Raw genomic sequence first — 17,558 nt, forward strand, 5'->3', positions numbered from 1 at the left:
AGCAGCTGGAGAGGCCACAAAAGTTCCTCACCAAAAGGATAAAGGGTCTCAAACATCTGTCCTATGCTGCCCGACTGAAAAACCCCAGCTCTATTCAGTCGCATACCACTTGCTCAGAGGTGACCTTTGCCTAACATACAAGGCCATGTCAAACCCAGATTTGATGAATATGCCGCACCTCAAAAAATCTAGATCCGTCAGAGCCACAAGGGCGGGAGACTTAAACCTCGACACGGCTATTAATAGGACGTGCTGGAGGGATAGATTCATCACCCAAAGACTCCCTATGCTGTGGAATAAAATCCCGGTATATGTGAGGCAGAGCACCTCACTGGCCTTGTTCAAGAGAAATCTTGACCAATGGATGGGAGATCGCAGATATACCCCAGGGATTACCTCAGTGTCACTGCTCGACAGAGGCACAGCAAAATAATGGGTATAGTTCCCCATACTAAAGGGGTGGTGTAAGCCACAAAACTATGGGCTAGGCTTGTAAATGCCCTCGGGCAGATAGCCTAGTATGAACCTATGAACCTATGATCTGTATGTATCAATTTTTGCAACATCTTTGCCATTCTTTAGCTAGTGTAGACATAAACACTTTATAACTGTGGTTTAAAATTGAAAAGGGTCTATGCAAAGCTTGATCTGAAGGGTCTGTGCTATAACACAGCCACCACAGCTGTCCTCCAAGGTATTAGTGCTTCCCTTCCTTTTAAAATACTGTTAAAATCTTCCAGACTTGTCATTTTCTTCCTTCTTCATTTCCAAATTTCCACAGGAATACTATCTGTTCCTGGAGACTTTCCTGAAGATTGATTATACATAACTGTATTTATCTCGTCATTTATCTTAAGTGATAGTTTTTGAGCCTGGTCTACCTCCGACCCTGGCATGAGTAAGTCTGGAATATCTGGAATATGTATAAACCCTCTACAGGATCTCTGGTTATTTTTCTTGTTACAGGTTCCCTAAGTTTGGTGACAACCCTTTCAATGTTCTATTGCCCAAATCTTTGTACTAAATGTTTTTGTGGTTTGAAGTTGTTATAAAAAATAGTTGCTTAGCTGCAATCTTTCTAAACTCCTGCATATTATCCAGATACTCCCTTATTGTCTCTTTAATGCACTGCATTTGCTCCTCCTCTTGTATGAGATTCCTCTTATTCTGCGATACATTAATCTTTGTATTTCCCTCTAGGCAATTTCTGTTACTTCTTAACTATCTCTGTCTTTTATTTCAAATTTATTTTAAACTCCATTTTAATTTTATCCCAGTCTTCTATAACTTCTGAAGATACTTCTATCTTCCCTAATAACAAATAATTTTCACGACCCATTCCTTAAATTCATCTCTCATTAACAAGTAGGAAGGAAAGCACCAGTGTGGGTTTTTTATGTAGTTTTATTGGTGAATGATCAGAAATAGTTACTGGATGTGTGTCAAAGCTTTCAATTAAAGTCACATGTTCCTGTGAAATAATATTTCTATCTAGTGTAGCCCATTTATTGTACCTTGAGGAAATATGTTAATTCTGAGTTCCTATTACTGAATTCACATCTTCCATACTAAATATAAGTGTCTTTAGAAATATACCTCTTTTGTTATACTGTCCCTTCTAGGTCCCCTGATACATCCTCACTATTGCAAAACAAATTCCAATCTCCACTGTTAAATAATATTCCCTGCTGAAAGCTGATTATTTCTCCCAATTTTTTTAAGCTCCATAATAGCAGTTTTCAGTGGAATATAAATAATGCCATTGTAATCCTTGTCCCATGCCAATACCCCCTTCCTACCTTAAATCTGCTATTTCTGTCTTTTTTCCTCTGTCACTATTGGAGCCCCTCAAGCAATTATTACAATTACACCCCTTTTCCTCTGTCCCTGATATTCTGTTGAATATCTGTTTTGAAATCCTGTCTTTGTTAAACTGTCACGCTCATTTCTTTCCAAGTGCATCTGCTTGCTATTTGTACTCTGCATTTCTTTATATAATTCAGTACTCTTTCCTTTTTATCTATAAGCTGAAATAAAGCCACAAAAGATCAATGGCTTAAAAACTCTGGTCTGCTCAGAACAAGAAGATGCAAATTACAAATAAAATGCTGTATAATAGAAAGGACCGTTAAAAACCTCTTTAATAAAAATTGTTTAAAACAAGATAAGCGCTTTCATTTTGTTTCACCCCAAATCTTCTTCAAATAAATTCAGAGAAGTAAAGCCAAGAATTTATGTAAGACATCACTCCTCAGCAGCCAATCAGTGTCAAAATTGAGCCAGCGCCCTCTTAAAGGCAGACTTGCATTATCTTCTTAAAGCCTTCAATTTTAACAAACTGGAAATGGAAATGCATTCATTAATACCTGGCCAAACATCGGCTTGAAACACCATCTGCCAAAATACTTCTTTTCTTTCTAGAAATAAGTGCCACGGGCCTCCTCTAGCCCCTTTGTATTTCTGCTCGACAACTACAAAATAAAAATAATGGTCATGGAATTCTGTTACATGTTTAGCCAGGGCGTCCGTGATTTTACCTTTTCATATATCATAAAGATGTTCATACACCCTTTCTTTTAAGACACATTCTGTCTTCCCATATAAAATTATGGACATACCTGACAAAGAGCAGCATAAACCACACCTTTGCTCTTACAATCATATTTTCCTCTAACCCGAACACGTTTTTGTATCCAAAAACAGTCACCCACTTGGATCCACTTACAGAAAGATCATCGCCTACATTTGGTCATTGTACAGATGTTACTGGTTACATTGTGATTAAGTACTGTACATTCCAACATCATCTTTAATTTCTTCTTTCTTTTGAAAGCTACCAAAGGGCATTCTGAAAGTAGTTGTAGAAGTTCCTTGTTTTATTTAAATAAATTCCAATTCTTCTTAAGTACCCATCATATAGTCTGGTGGTCTTTGTTAAAGTCGATAATAAATGCGCTTCCCAGATCGCCAGTGTCATTGTTGTCTTCTTTGCCAGTTTCAGTGATAACAGCACTATTGTTATTGAGTATCCCCTGCCAGAAACATGTTTTCCAAAATAACACACTCTTCCCAGAAGTGTTGTTCCAGGGTGACCATTCCTGCAGCCCTCACAAATTGTCCCTTTACTACTGATTTCTTTTGAGCAAGGGGATGGGCACTCAAAAGATGGAGGAAGGAGTTGGAGTACGTTGGCTTTTGTTAAATCCTCAAAACATAACGGCCATTATTCAAGTCCTTAGATAAAAAAAATCCAGATAAGGAATATTGATCTTATCCTTACTTGTGAATTTCAAAAACTCTGTTGATGTAGTTCATAAATTCCATCAGCTTTTCCTCAGTATCCTGCCGGATGAAAAACAAATCATCCAGGTATCTGGTGTAAAATCTCACAGACTTATGAAAGGGGCCATTGAATACGAAGGCTTGTGCTCATCTAGCCAATACTATCTTGGCTTTTGTGGCTTTTATTTCATTTTGTGGTTTTGTTGCTTTTTCAGCTTGTGTCCTTTTTATCTATGCCTGTAAGGTCATTCACATTCCAGGATAACATGGACAAGTGTAGCCATCATACATGACAGCTTTCTCAGATGTGCACTTCTAGCTTTTGTCTTGCATGGACACACTATTGTTTGACAGGCTGATCTTTTGTACATTGTTTCTTCTCATCTTTCATTTGAACCTATGTCACATTTTCAAGACTTTTCATTATAATGAAAACCCTCAAACAAAATACAAAACACCCCAAACACCCCATCCTTTTTTAACTTGTAAGAAATACACCAAACTTGGTACATCTTCAAAACATGAAGTCTTAAACTGAATTTTATAAGTCACCGTAACTATTACATGTGTAATATTTTGTAAACAACTTACAATATCTCAGCAACCACTCAAGGTACACACATATACTGTCAGCAGTATTTTATTCATCTAGCTGAGAATTTCAGATGAGGCTAAGGAGTTCTGTCTGTATTACTTGGTTGTTGAGATATTTAGAAAAATGTGAAAATTATCTATATAAATTAATATCTAACAGTTAATATCTATTTTCCTGCAGTAGACAGAGTTCAAATATTAAAGCAGTTGAGTTTGCTGTTGTGTAAGCTTTAAGATGAAATATTTGAAAACATTGTCCATAGCCACACGGGTAGAAACCGCACTCTCCAAAGCTAAGAATACAGCATCCATGGGACCAGACAACATCCCGGGCTGTGTACTACATGAACTACAAAATGAAGTGGCACCAAGTGTCATGTTTAATCATAGCCTCACCTCAGGCTTTGTGCCCACTGAGTGGTGCACAGCTACAGTTATCCCACTCCACAAGGGGGGGGATCCACCTTGGATCCCAGGAACTACTGTCCCATCAGTCTGACTAGCCTGATTTGCAAGGGCATGGAATGCAAGACATTGACAACCTTCAAACACTGGACCCCAACAAGTATGGTGTGAAGGGACGATCTTGTCTCCTGAACCTGATTGACTTCTTCAAATCAGTCTCCAGAGCTGTGGACTAGGGTAAGGCGGACCACACAGCCTATCTGGACCTCACCGAGGCCTTTGACACCATCCCCCACAATGGAATCCTAGATAAACGTACTAAGCTGGGCATAAGTCCCTATGTCACTCGATGGGTTGTCAACTGGCTTACTGACAGAACCCAGACTGTAAAAGTAGCCGACTCCAAATCCAGCTCCAGACAAGTGACAAGTGGAGTACCTCAGGGTTCAATCCTGGGGCCGCTCTTGTTTGGCATCTACTTCTCTGAAGTACAGCCAACACTAAGGGACTCTGCCTAACAAAGTTTGCAGATGACTGTAAACTGGGAGCCATTATTGAATCCCCAAATGATGTGGATATTCTACAAAAGGGTCTTACAGAAAGAGATGCTTGGTGCCAGAGCCATGAGCTCAAGCTTAATGCCAAGTAATGTATAATTATCCCCTTTGGGAAAAACCATGTACCCATGAATTACCACTTTGGTGCCAGTACACTAAACACCGAAAGTGTGATGAGAGACTTAGGGATACAAGTGGACAGTGGTCTCACCTTCGATAACCACATCGCCCCAACAGTCAGGAAATCCTTCTATGTGGCTCACCTCATCACTAAGGGCTTTTCATCCAGAAAAAAGATGTCATTGACCCACTGTACTCATCCCTCATTAGACCCATTATAGAGTACAATGCCCTATTTGGTATGTATAAGACATCTGCAACAGCTGGAAAGGCCACAGAAATACCGCACTAAAAGAATCACAGGCCTAAAGCAGATGCCCCATGCTAACTGTCTAAAAAAAACTCCAGCTATACTTTGTGGCATATCGTCTACTCAGAGGCAATCTCTGCTTAACATACAAGGCCATGTCAAACCCTGAGCTGTTGGACATGCTTCACTTAAAGAAATCCCAATCCCTCAGAGCCACACACTCCAGGGATCTAAACCTTGTCATCACAATAAACAAAACATGCTAGAGGAATAGGTTCCTGACCCAGAAACTCTCCATATTCTGGAATAGACTGCCCATACATGTCAAGCAAAGCACCTCCTTGGCCCTCTTCTAAAGAAACCTTGATGACTGGATAGGAGATAGGAAATTCACCCCGGGGATCAGGTCAGTCACCCTGCTAGACAGGGGTGTCCAGGGAGGTAAGTATTGTGGGAAGAAATATCCAGGGAATTGTTATGGCTAGACTTGTATAGGCCCTAGGGCCGATAGCCTAGTACCAGCCTATGAACCTAGCATGATTTTGGAATTATTGATGGGAACATGAACAAGCAATATTTGATGCCTAAGTAGGCGTTAACTGTAGATGCACCTGGAAGCGTTACTCGGATGTAATGAGTTAAACTCAATTGTATACTGTTCTATTACTTGCATTAAAGTATTAAGGCCACTAGGGTGGTTGTTACCTCTTATTTACTTCCCATCATTTCAAACTTAATTTTTTCACTGAACATACCATTGTGCCTTTAAATTTTGCATTTCCTTCAGCAAAGAATACTCAGCATTTTCAAGATTAACTGCTTGCACCTGCAGACAGCTTATCTCCATGAAAACGTACTCAGGAACGAGTCTTTGTAAATTTCACTCAGAAAAGAATCTGCAGCTGAGGGCAGCCATGCACACCTAAACTCCACTGAACATTTGCTAACGGAAAGCAAACAAGCTAATATCTTTGCAGTTGTAAGAAGCTTAACATGTTCATGGCTTTCATCATTTTGTCTTATTTTTAAAGACTTCTTGCTTACAAAAATACATGTTTACAAATTAAGCCAAAGGTACTAATCTAGACAATCACTCTTGTAAAATAAAAAGAGAAAATATCCTAATTCTACATATCATATAATAAGTGCACTTTTACACCTCACCCCCACACCAGGAGCCCAAGATCACAGCATATGAACATTAAACTTGTTTTTGTCCAGCCAGTTTTATCTTGTTATACTGTAAAACCTATATTTCTTATAACTAAATAATACGTGTTAATACTATTAATATATTTAACACATATAGCAGTAAGCAAAGACTACCCCAACATTTAAAATACCCCTGGCTACACACTACACAAAACTGTGTATATAATATCCCATTTATATCATGAAATGTTTTACACAAATACATTTAAGAGCAAAAATTGTTTTCCCCTCTGTGTGTGTTTCTAAACATTAATGATATAAATAGGGTATGTGCTTTACAGTCCACCAACTGTAACAAAGTCAACAAAAGTCCAGTGTTTTTCAGCCACTTTTCTTGCAAAACCATATTTCACAGATGTGATAAGATGCTTTATAGTCTCCCATATAATCTCCCAGCAGCAGACTCTGCTTCAAGTCCAGTGTACTGCTGATTCTTCTAATCAACCTCTACTTTTTTTCTGTCTCTCAAGCATTTTCCTTTGGAACATTGGTAAAGGTTTCACTTGCAAAGTCTTTTCTTTTGCACCTTACCATAAGAAGAATGAAAAACTGAGTCTAATTCTGCTTACTGGCTGACTTTTTGTTAGATTTGTTTTTTATTTCTTTCTCGGCCTGTTCTATGTAAAAAAAAAAAAAAAATGACTTTGGTCCTCCAAGAAAACAAAAACTTTCAAGACAACTGGATACAGCACCTTGAATGTCACACCTGCCTCTAGACATTCCCCAATTGCTGGGATAAATTTGCTTCTCTTCTGCCTGGTGTACAGTGAATAATCATTTTCTACAAGCACTCTGCTGTTTCTAGTTTTTAATACTTTGCCCTTCTGCCACAATTTTGTCAGGCTCAACTCTTTCTGCTGGTATGATTGCATCTTTACTAATATTGGTTTTGACTGCTTTCTCATGGCCAGGTTTGGACCACACACTTGATGTGCCCTTTCAGTTAACAAATTCTGCAATGGAACACCAATCCAGTTCCTTATTTCTATTGTCGTAAAATTAATACAGTCTGTTCCTTACAGTTTCTCTGGTACAGCAGAAAATGTCACATTTTCTCTGTGAGCTCTGTCTTCTAACTATATTTTGTAAACAGTTTTTCTTGAGAAAGCTCATATTCTGCCAGCTTTTTCTTCATGTCAGCCTCTGATTTTTGCAGTTTTATCAGTTCATCTGAATGACTAGTTAAAACTTCTTTGTTTTTCCAGCCTTTATTGTCTGAATTGATATAGTCCTTCAATAATTCTTTTATTTTAATCGCCACTGAGTAGATTTGATTTATTTTTTCCTCTAAATTACCAGACGCCATCTCTTGAACAACAACTGAAGCTTGAACTGCATTCTGCTGAATAGCTGCAGAATCCTTCCCAGACAGTGTTTTTTTTTCATCTTTTCTGGTTGATTTTCTTTCAGGTTTTCCAAATATTTTCTTTGTTGGCATCTAGGCAGTATATCTACCAGCCAGTAACTGAATTTTACTAAAACAAATTAATTGGCACTCCTTTTTTTCAGTTTCTGTTTTCACACTGGGAGAGCTGAAATTATGATGTGGCAAAGCCCGTCTCTATGAGCTTTATTGTCAAAAGAATAAGAAGCAGAATATGCTTTTGCTTGCTTATTCAGTTTTTATTGGATAAATGTTATTTCCTTCTTAGCCTGTACTGCATCAAAAATGTGTATGATCCTCCAGGAAAACAAATACTATGAAGACAGCCAGGTACAGCAATTTGAATCTCATACCCGACACTCGACATCCCTTATTGCTAGGATACGTTTGTTTCTCTTCTTCTTATGTACAGTGAATAATCATTTTCCACAAACACTATGCTGTCACCAGTTTTTTGTACTCTAATCAGAGATTTGGATTTGCAGGGCAGCACACCATTTTGGATTTAGGTTTTAGAGTTTGTGGAACTAATGTGGGAAGACAAATCTCATCTCAAATGTAACACTATAGCAAGGTTTTGCTCTTCACTAAATGACGACAGGCATTTGAGTTTTAGACTTCATATCTTTCAGAAAATGAGCAGTAATACAAGACGTTTATTCTAACAACTTAAGTTTAGAAGAGCAATATTTAAAATTTGTCCCTATTTTTGGGGCTTTGTCCCCCATTATTTCTGGCTTTGTCCAGATTTTTATGCTAGGAGATTGATTGCTATGGTTGGTTACACTGGCTACTTTAAGCTATCCATACATATTTTGCATTTGCTGTCAACTTTATGGCCTGGGTCATGACGGGCCTGTCTATTCTTTGAGCACTCTTTCAATGAGTGCTAGCACCATAAAAGGCACTTTCAGCACCAGTGAAGTTTGTCCTTTACCCCACTGTTGTACAACTGTAGGTAAAACATGGAGGAGGGTGGACTCACGACTCCTGGTAAAAATAAAACAATTTTCACTGTAACTTCAGTATGCACTTAAATTCCATTGGTGGATCAACATGATATCAGTTATGGTAAAGAGTCTGCAGTGAATCTGTGTAATTAAGTGGTTAACAAATGAATTTCATGAAAGAAAATCTTAAGGTTACTTGTGAATGGCACTCTTCAGACTGATTTCAAAGCAGTTTAGAGTTGACCAAGTCCTCTGGAACTGCAAATTCTGAAAAAAACAAAAACTCCATCAGCTGACTTTAAAATTTTGTTGAATTATATGCTTGTGGAAATCTGAACACATTTCATTCTTTTCAAGACCAACCATGAAAGCAAGCAGAAGTAAAAAAAAACACAGTTTTATTTAAAAGCTGAGTGCTTTTATGCTCACCTGAGCACTTTTTTCAGAGCAATATAAAGCAGCTAAAAACCAGCAGCTCTTGTATAGTCAGTGCATCATATAAAATCATTCAGATGTTTAATTACCACTGGAGCTATTTGAATAAATAACAAGCTTTGAGAATTGGTTTCAAAGGTACATAACCATTTAACCCTGGATGTACATATGCTTGAAATCTAAAAATCCATCCAGTCTCATGCTGGTCTGTAATATTCTTAATGTCTCCTAAACGTTCCCCAAAGTTTTAACACTTAACACTCCAAACTTAAACTTATGTAGATCACCTACCTCATATACATGTTTCTATAAAGCATTCCTATTATCTCAGTTTCTTATAGCCAATAGATGTTCTCTGACTCTGTCCTTTAGCATCCTGTTGGTTTTGCCTATGTAAAAACATGTATATGCTGAACAGCAAGTTATATAAACCACATTTACAGTGGAACAATCCGCGTTCGCCTTAAACTCAAACACTTGTTTGGTGGTGTGATGTACAAATCTCCTATTGCTGTCTGTATGCTGACAAAAATTGCATTCACCACAAGGTCTTGTTCCTCCCTGTATCAGTCTTCTCACACCTTGTTTTCTACCATAACATTACAATCTCTTTAGAGAATGATTGTTTTTAAAGACAAAATGTGGATGCTGTCCTACAATGTTATTAATCTTCATATCTGATAATAGGACTGGCCAATTCTTTCTAATTAAATTGCACATCAGTTATTCTAATTAAATATGTGACGAGTATAAAAATCTAAAAAACAAGGCAAAATAAAATCATGAACAAAAACTCCAAAGAAATAACTTGGAAAATACATGAAAACTGACACACAACTCAAAACAGTTGGTGATTGTAAGAAAACAAATTAACGAACAACAAAGGAAAAAAATAAATCAGAATTGACAAGCAGAAACCCAGTGCTGTGGCATATGATGGTAACGTTCTGACTATAACCCAGACAACCGAAGTTCAGGTAGGTGCTGCGGCAGTGGAGGAGGCAGGTAGGGCAGGATGGAGCAAGTGCCAGCTTGCCCATCCTGATGGGAAGTGGTTCTAGTCCAACAGTCTACTGCTAGAAATTGATGGCAAGCAGGAAGTGAAAAGGCAGAGAGACTAGGGAACATGGCCTTACAGCTACCAGTCCTTTATCAATAGACCTCATTAATGTGTGTGTGGGTATGAATGATGAACTATGCAAGTATTGTAACTGGGTAGCAGCTCTGGGGTCTGAATTATATGTGCTTCCAAAAGTGGAAATTTCAGAGTATAACTGATGATATGGGAACATAAGATGAAGCCAATCATAGAGCCATCCAAGAGGGTCCCCTCATAGGCCACCTGAAATGATAAGGATGTTTCTGTTATTTTTGTGATGAAAAACGGCCACAAGTTACCACAGTTCAGTGAAAGTTTCAAAGTGGAAAATATGTAAAAAGAGGAAGGACTGAGCAGAACGCTTAAATCTGTGTCAAGATCAGTAACATTACTGAAAGTTGCAACCACTCCACAGTAAGTGCGACTGTAAAAATGTGTTATTTTGCAGATATATAAGCTACAAATATTTACTAAGCTGATCATATATATTATGATTTCTAATCATTACAGTCTAAATATTACCTATAAAAACACATCTAAGACAGTAACTGTTTTGTCTTGGTATATTTTTATCCTTTCTCACCATATATGTGACTCCTGTGTACTATAACCGTCATCAAAATATAATTCCTTTCTCACCATATATGTGACTATTGTGTACTATAACCGTCATCAAAATATAATTCTTCAGAATAAAACACTTCAGTCACATAACAACTTAGAACCATTTATTGTGTTTCTGCAGAATATTTTGCTGGGCCTCTTTTCTTAGTATTAAATGAAGGGTGTGTATTTTTAACAACTTGTGGAAATCTCTGTTATCACCATTTGTTAGATGAGATCATTGAACAGATGACATCCTAAATTTAGGTCACTGAATGGGTATACCAGAAGACCAGGTGAGCCACCAGATTTTATAACTACCAGCCAGGAAGTTACCTTGTGCAGTAGTTTGCCATTCTTGGTGAATGCTGATGAAGAATTCAGTGTACCTAGGCATATGCCCAACATGTGTATGTGTTGATTTTCTTAAAATATGGAAACATACATTTCTTTTGCAGATAAGGACTGCTTTAGTACATTTAATCTGTCATTTTGCTCTGTGCTATACAACAGGGGCAAGAAGGTTGTAGGGAGCCCTGACTGTTACCTAAACAAAGAAAATTTGATTGCAGGCTTAGGTGGTACAGAACCTGGTGGGGTTTGGAGAGAAAGGCATGTCTTTTTCCTGGCATGCTTGTCCTGGAAGTGGGATGTAGTAGCTTCCTAGCTCTTGCCTTTCCAGGAGTAGGCAGAGACTGGTCCCAGGCAGTTAGAATGTAACTGTAAGAGGGGCAAGAGTGTGGCTACCCAAGCCTCATTCATCATAGCCCTTGCAGGGTGCAAGTTAAAGCATGTGCACTCCTGACTGGGAAGCACTGGTACCCACATGGTGATGCAAGTGCTTACATCAAATCACATGGGTGGTTTAGAAACATAAAGAAAAAAAAAATCACCCTTGGTTGCCTCATTGACCTGTTAGGGAAACAAATGGGCTCTGGTGGCGTTTGACCCAGAGGGCAACAAATAGGCACCAGCACTGTTGCCCCTGTGAGGAACAAGTAGGGGGTTTTGACAGCAGCTTAATGGTTGGCAGGCACGGGGGCAGAAAAAAACAGTATTGTAAAAAAAAAACTTCACACACTGCTTACCAACTTACATTCCCCCTTCTCTAAATTATTAACTTGTGTATATCCATGCATTCTTGAATACAATCACTGTTTTTATCTTTTGACATCTAATCAGAGGCTGTTTTAAGCATCGGCATCCCTTTGTGGGAGTAATACATTTTGGTGTGTATCTTGAGCTGTTTAGCTTCTATCTTGTATCCTCTTGTTTTATACATCTCTTTTATTTTAATTTTCTAGCGTTTCCCCTTGAACTTCGTAAAAGTGCCATGGGCTTCAGTACTCTAGGACAATGTTTTAAGGCAGCTAACCATGTCTTGGTTTTGTACTTTTTGTATTAAAGGTGAAAAATGGTCATTAAGATGACAATCCCTGCTTATAGGTCAGTTCCAACCTGGTGCATATTGTGATGCCCCTCCTCTGGGTCAGTCATTAAGGAGCCTGAATCCTCACCACTGACCCCGGTGAGGGATGTTCACTTGGAACAAAGATATATACTCTCAGTATTTTCTGATGCAGCTCTCTGCAACAAGCATAGTTTCCCTTAAGAGCAGACAGGGAACACACTCAGTCTGGTGTCTGGGTTTCTCTCTCTCACTCTCTCCAGGCCCCCAATAAGACTGCTCACTGGCACAGCTATAGAGTTGAATCCTCAGCCAAGCATCCCAGGCCAAGTTCTCCACCACCCTCTCTCTGAAACTAGTGCTCTGTGTCCCTGCTTCAAGTAGCTGACACACACACACACACTCTTTCAGATTTGATTCTCACACACACACACACACACACACACACACACACACACACATACGGGAAACACTAACAGATTTACTAGCTATGCTGTTCTTCCCAGATTATAGTGTAGATACTGCCACCAAGAAATTCCAAAGCCAGCTACGATAAGGCTGTTACAAAGGTATGCAATTATACTAAGTAAAATTAATACTAATACAAATGGTAGTGTTTGACCAATGCAGTAAGGCTTTCAGGAGTGGCCATAGTGTCTCCAAATAAATATAAGTACTCTCAAAGGTTAAAATATTCTCTGAAAGATCAACCACAATGAAAAATTTAAACATATTTAATAATAAATAATAAAATAACATGAAAATACTAAATATCTATTTACAATAAACACTGGAGTTTCAGTCACAGGTAATATAACATAGATGGATAGATTCACACAGATACAGAAAAACAGTACTCAACTGATCTCACTATATTTTCCTGACTGATCTAAAGAATTACTATCCCCTAGTTCACTTACTAGATCAAGACAAGATGATGTAAGTGAGGGATCCTTCTTGGTTTCAAAAACAGACTGCTCTGAGACTTTTGTCTTATCTAGTATTAAACCATCATTTCAGTGCTGGATCACAGAATGACATCACATACATCTGGTCATCTGACCTCTGGTTCCTATACTCCTCCCTCTTTACTAGAAACTGAGCCAGAATCTCACACATACATGTTACCATACACACACAGTTTGCTAAGATGTGTTCTAGCATCTGGAAGCCATAAAAACAGTTCAACACTTCCACCCTTCCAGTGTAGCAATTAGTTCACTGCTAAGGACAATATAGCAGGATTCCTAGTCCTTGTTTTCACAGACATTTTGTCTTTGGCTGCAATTAGAACTGTAAGATACAATTTGTATGGCCTAAACCAGGAAATGTAATTTCAAGCTATTTTTCAAAGTTAGCTAGACTGAGATTAACCTCTTCTCTTCAAGAGTCCTCTGTTAAAATATTAATTTCAACAGTTACAATACAGTATGACATACAGGTGTATATCTTTTTATGTCCAGCAGGACCCACTGTTACATGTTTTAACACAAGCAACTTTACAAATACATTTTCAGCACAACACCTACACCAATCAGTTTGATATACAAATGACATATAATTCTTTACAAAATTCCAAGTAGCTATGCTGGCATATGTTATACATCCATTGCCCTACTTCTGGTATAGCCGGCAATACCTTGCATCAAACACACACACACACACACACACACACACACACACACACACACACGTGTGTTGGTGTGTGTGTGTGTGTGTGTGTGTGTGTATATATATATATATATATATATATGTGTGTGTGTGTGTGTGTGTATATATATATTTGAAAAGGACCAGCTCCAGTAATGACCGGGGCTCTTCAGTTGTTGCATTATTACACTGCAGGGTAATCAAGAATGCATTTACTCATATGCCACATTGCATGAAGCCAAAATTGCCCTCTCTTACCTCTTGTCCTGCTCTACACTCCACCCCATCCAAAAACACAGTATTTTTATTATACATATTAAGATGAGTGACACTGAATTGCTGTATCAGAATATTTCTTCCGAATTTTTGTTCATTTTCAAAAATTCACATATGCCTGATCTCCTGAAATGCATTGAAATTAATACTTCAAATTGTGTTGCACTTGAAAAAAATGACCAAACAAAATATCCTTACAATTGCTGCCAGGTTTCCTCTTGATTTCACAGTTCTGCTGTTAATTTGTTTTTCTACAGCCAAATGAGGAGTAGAGACCCAGAACCCCATCTGAATGTGAATGCAGATATAATTTATGAAGAATTGACTGCCAATTTAGCAAGACTAGAAAAGGTACATTCACTCATAATTATCTTTTTAGACACTGTTGATTCTTTCCTGTACTAATGTTAACATGATTTACTGCATGGGTCATTTTGTGCAAGTACAGTTATTTTAAAGTACGTGTGTGTGTTTGTGTGAGAGAGATTTGTTGACTAGATGAGGCAGGTAAGGGAACTGGTACTAAGAACTCCTGAACCAAGACCCAGGAAAGTAAAAGAAGAGCAGAAAAAACACATGAATTAGCAAAAAGAAATATATTTAGCAATGGTCAGACAAAGAATGAGGTAGATATACATTAAACAAAATTTCTTGCTGACAAGTGACATTCTTGTTTTCACTCACTCAGGCTCTCTGCAGGTATCCAAAAGGTTAGCTATACGACATGCTTGTTTAGCTGGTGATTAGAGAAATGTTTGAAGCTGATCTTATATGAGTAGGGTAAAAAGTTATGTACCCTTGGTTCAAGTATAGTCTTGCCTAGCCAGCTGAGCAAGTTTATGGATATATGCTAGGATAGTGTAGAAGTTAAGGTTAGAGTATGAATGCAATGAAAGAAGATACAACAGACACATGAGAGAAACAACCATTTTTTGAAAAGTGGTGCGGGGATTTGGAAGAGCAGAGAGAGAGAAAGCAGCAAGCCTTTTTCATAGGAATGTGCAGATATTGAACTGATGGACTGAGCCAGAGGCTACATTTTGAGTGGCAGCGTCTGTTTAATGAATAGCTAATGCGAGTGATATAGAGGGATAAAGCTTTGACAGAGGCTAAGGTAACCCAGGTTCAGTTATTAGCTTGGGCACGTAATTGTGTTGGCAAGTGAGGATGGATGTGCCCATCCTGGGAGGAAGGTGACTTGGAGTAAGAGATGTGTAGCCAAAGTCCTGCAAAAGAGGGATGACTTGCATTGGGTGCGTGTTGCAGGATTTCAGCTTACAAAGTCATTGATTGTTGGTAGCCCTCATTAGTGAGTGCAAAGAGTGTGAAATCAAATGAAGATATTGCAAGCCCCCAAAATGAAGCAGGTAGCCCCTTCACCCATCCACACCCACACAGGGGGCAGGGTTAGAAATTTGCAGAGTGCTCTTTTTGCCAGTGTGCCAGATGTAGCACAAATTCCTAAATGTCTACTTGAATGACAGCTTCTCCAGATAACTGTTAACCTTTGAGGATCTGGGGGTTTCTCGCTGCTAGGGAATGAATTTGCTCAAGTTCAGTGGGGAGGCCTGATGGCTAGCAGGCGGGGGGGGGGGGGGGGGCACCTAGGAAAAAAAACACTCTAAAATGAATATGCCTTGTAGTATGGAGGTTGATGTAGTGTGAGTTAGAAAACTGTATATGATGATTGTTTATTTTTATGTGAAAAGATATTTTAGAATAACCTCAAGATGGACAGGAGAAATAAGAAAAGGATGCAGCCACAGACATTGGTACAGTTTATTAAAGTTTTACTAGGTAGTTAGTGATGCTGCAGTTATGGGATGCATCTAGCTGATACTGTAATATTTTTAGGTAACTGATTTTCAATATTTATTGATAGTATATCAATGTATAGTTCTTGACTAAATGATGAACCTGGAGAAGTTTCATATCTATATACCTGCTCCTGTTGTAAATGATTAGGTCATAACAAAGCAGGACTACTTAAGAAGACACACGAGTGAACTGATCCTAACTGAACACTTCTGATTAAGAATGCAGAAATATTAATGCCCAGTAAGGAATGCATACTTAAATAGGTTCACAGCTGCATTTTTGCATTTACAAAATTATTAGGAAAAAATAAAAGCATCACTGATCAAGAAATGTCACCTCATTTCTCATTAGCTGTTTTATATTTGTTAATGAATAGTTTACCAGTGGGGAAAAACAAAAACATCACACTATCGGGTAAATTACTTTGATATTTCAGTAAATGTAAAATATTTAGGTAGATGCCATGATGAGACTGTTTCATAAGATTAATCATAAGTCACATTATCAAATAAATTGCTTACAGATTAATAAACAAATGTAACATATCTAGGTAGATTCTATGCTTAGATTGATAAGCATCATTGCTATAATATCGTTATTTATACTGGGAATTATTCACAGGAGCACATTAATTTTTCCAGCTAGACTTTAGAGTTTTGCCATATAAGAGATCTCATCCATTTCTTTGAGTTCTGCGTCAGCAATGTATTACGGCTTCTGTCTTCATTGAGCAGTAAATTTAAGCCAAACACAAAAAGAAATTATGAACAGGAACGTGCAGCTTGTAAAATCAGCAAATAAAGCAGTACATGCTTTTGTACAGTAAACATATATTTCAAACAGCATTACAAAAGAATAAAGTGCTAGTACTCTTCCCACTGGCATGTGGCTAACTTGATTGCACCCCTATCCCTAGGGAAGGTTTTCTAAAATACTGCTGTGGAAAACCTCACCAGTCTAAAAACTTATGGCTCACAGGAAAAAAAGTTAGAAGTGCCCCTGTTGAAGTACCACATTCTCCAAAACAATATAGTGGTGGAAAGATCCTTTGCAGTATCAAACAGAAATGTGGTTGCCATTGGTTGGAGATGGATCACCACTGCTGTGTCAAACAAGTTTCACCTGTTTCCGAAGACTTGCCAGCTATGTTTCAGTTACAACTAATGAAAGATACCAAATCTGCTCAAACATAAGTGCAGAAAACTATAGTGGAAAAGCAGAATCAAATCCATTAAAAAAGTGCCTTAATCTAGCATTTTCTACACTGCAGTTATTTTTCTTTGTTTTAAAACCAATCTTAACACACCTAATGGTAATTCACTGTGGCTGTTGTGTGCAGGGTCCTGGGCTTGAGACTTGCAAGGGTTGATTATTGTTGGGAGGGTGGCCTATTGGTTAAGGCGCTTGCCTTGCAAAGACAAGGTGCATGGTTTGAGTCTCACAAAGGATAATTGGCTAGGCTTACAATGGCTCACAAGGGCAGTTAGCCTAGTACTAACCTATGAAATCCTATGA

General features: G+C 38.2%; 1 long non-coding RNA gene across 1 annotated transcript in view; it reads left to right on the forward strand.

Annotated features, from left to right (window-relative positions):
- The window catches only part of LOC122793070, a 54,370-nt gene that overhangs the window by 20,204 nt on the left and 16,608 nt on the right, over nt 1–17,558 (forward strand). Inside the window, exon 2 of the long non-coding RNA XR_006363444.1 lies at nt 14,483–14,576. This is a non-coding gene — a long non-coding RNA (uncharacterized LOC122793070). The remainder of the gene's footprint in view (nt 1–14,482; nt 14,577–17,558) is intronic.

The sequence above is a fragment of the Protopterus annectens genome, chromosome 2.part0 (assembly GCF_019279795.1).
Source record: "Protopterus annectens isolate FY-2018-M chromosome 2.part0, PAN1.0, whole genome shotgun sequence".
NCBI classification, from domain to species: Eukaryota; Metazoa; Chordata; order Ceratodontiformes; family Protopteridae; genus Protopterus; species Protopterus annectens.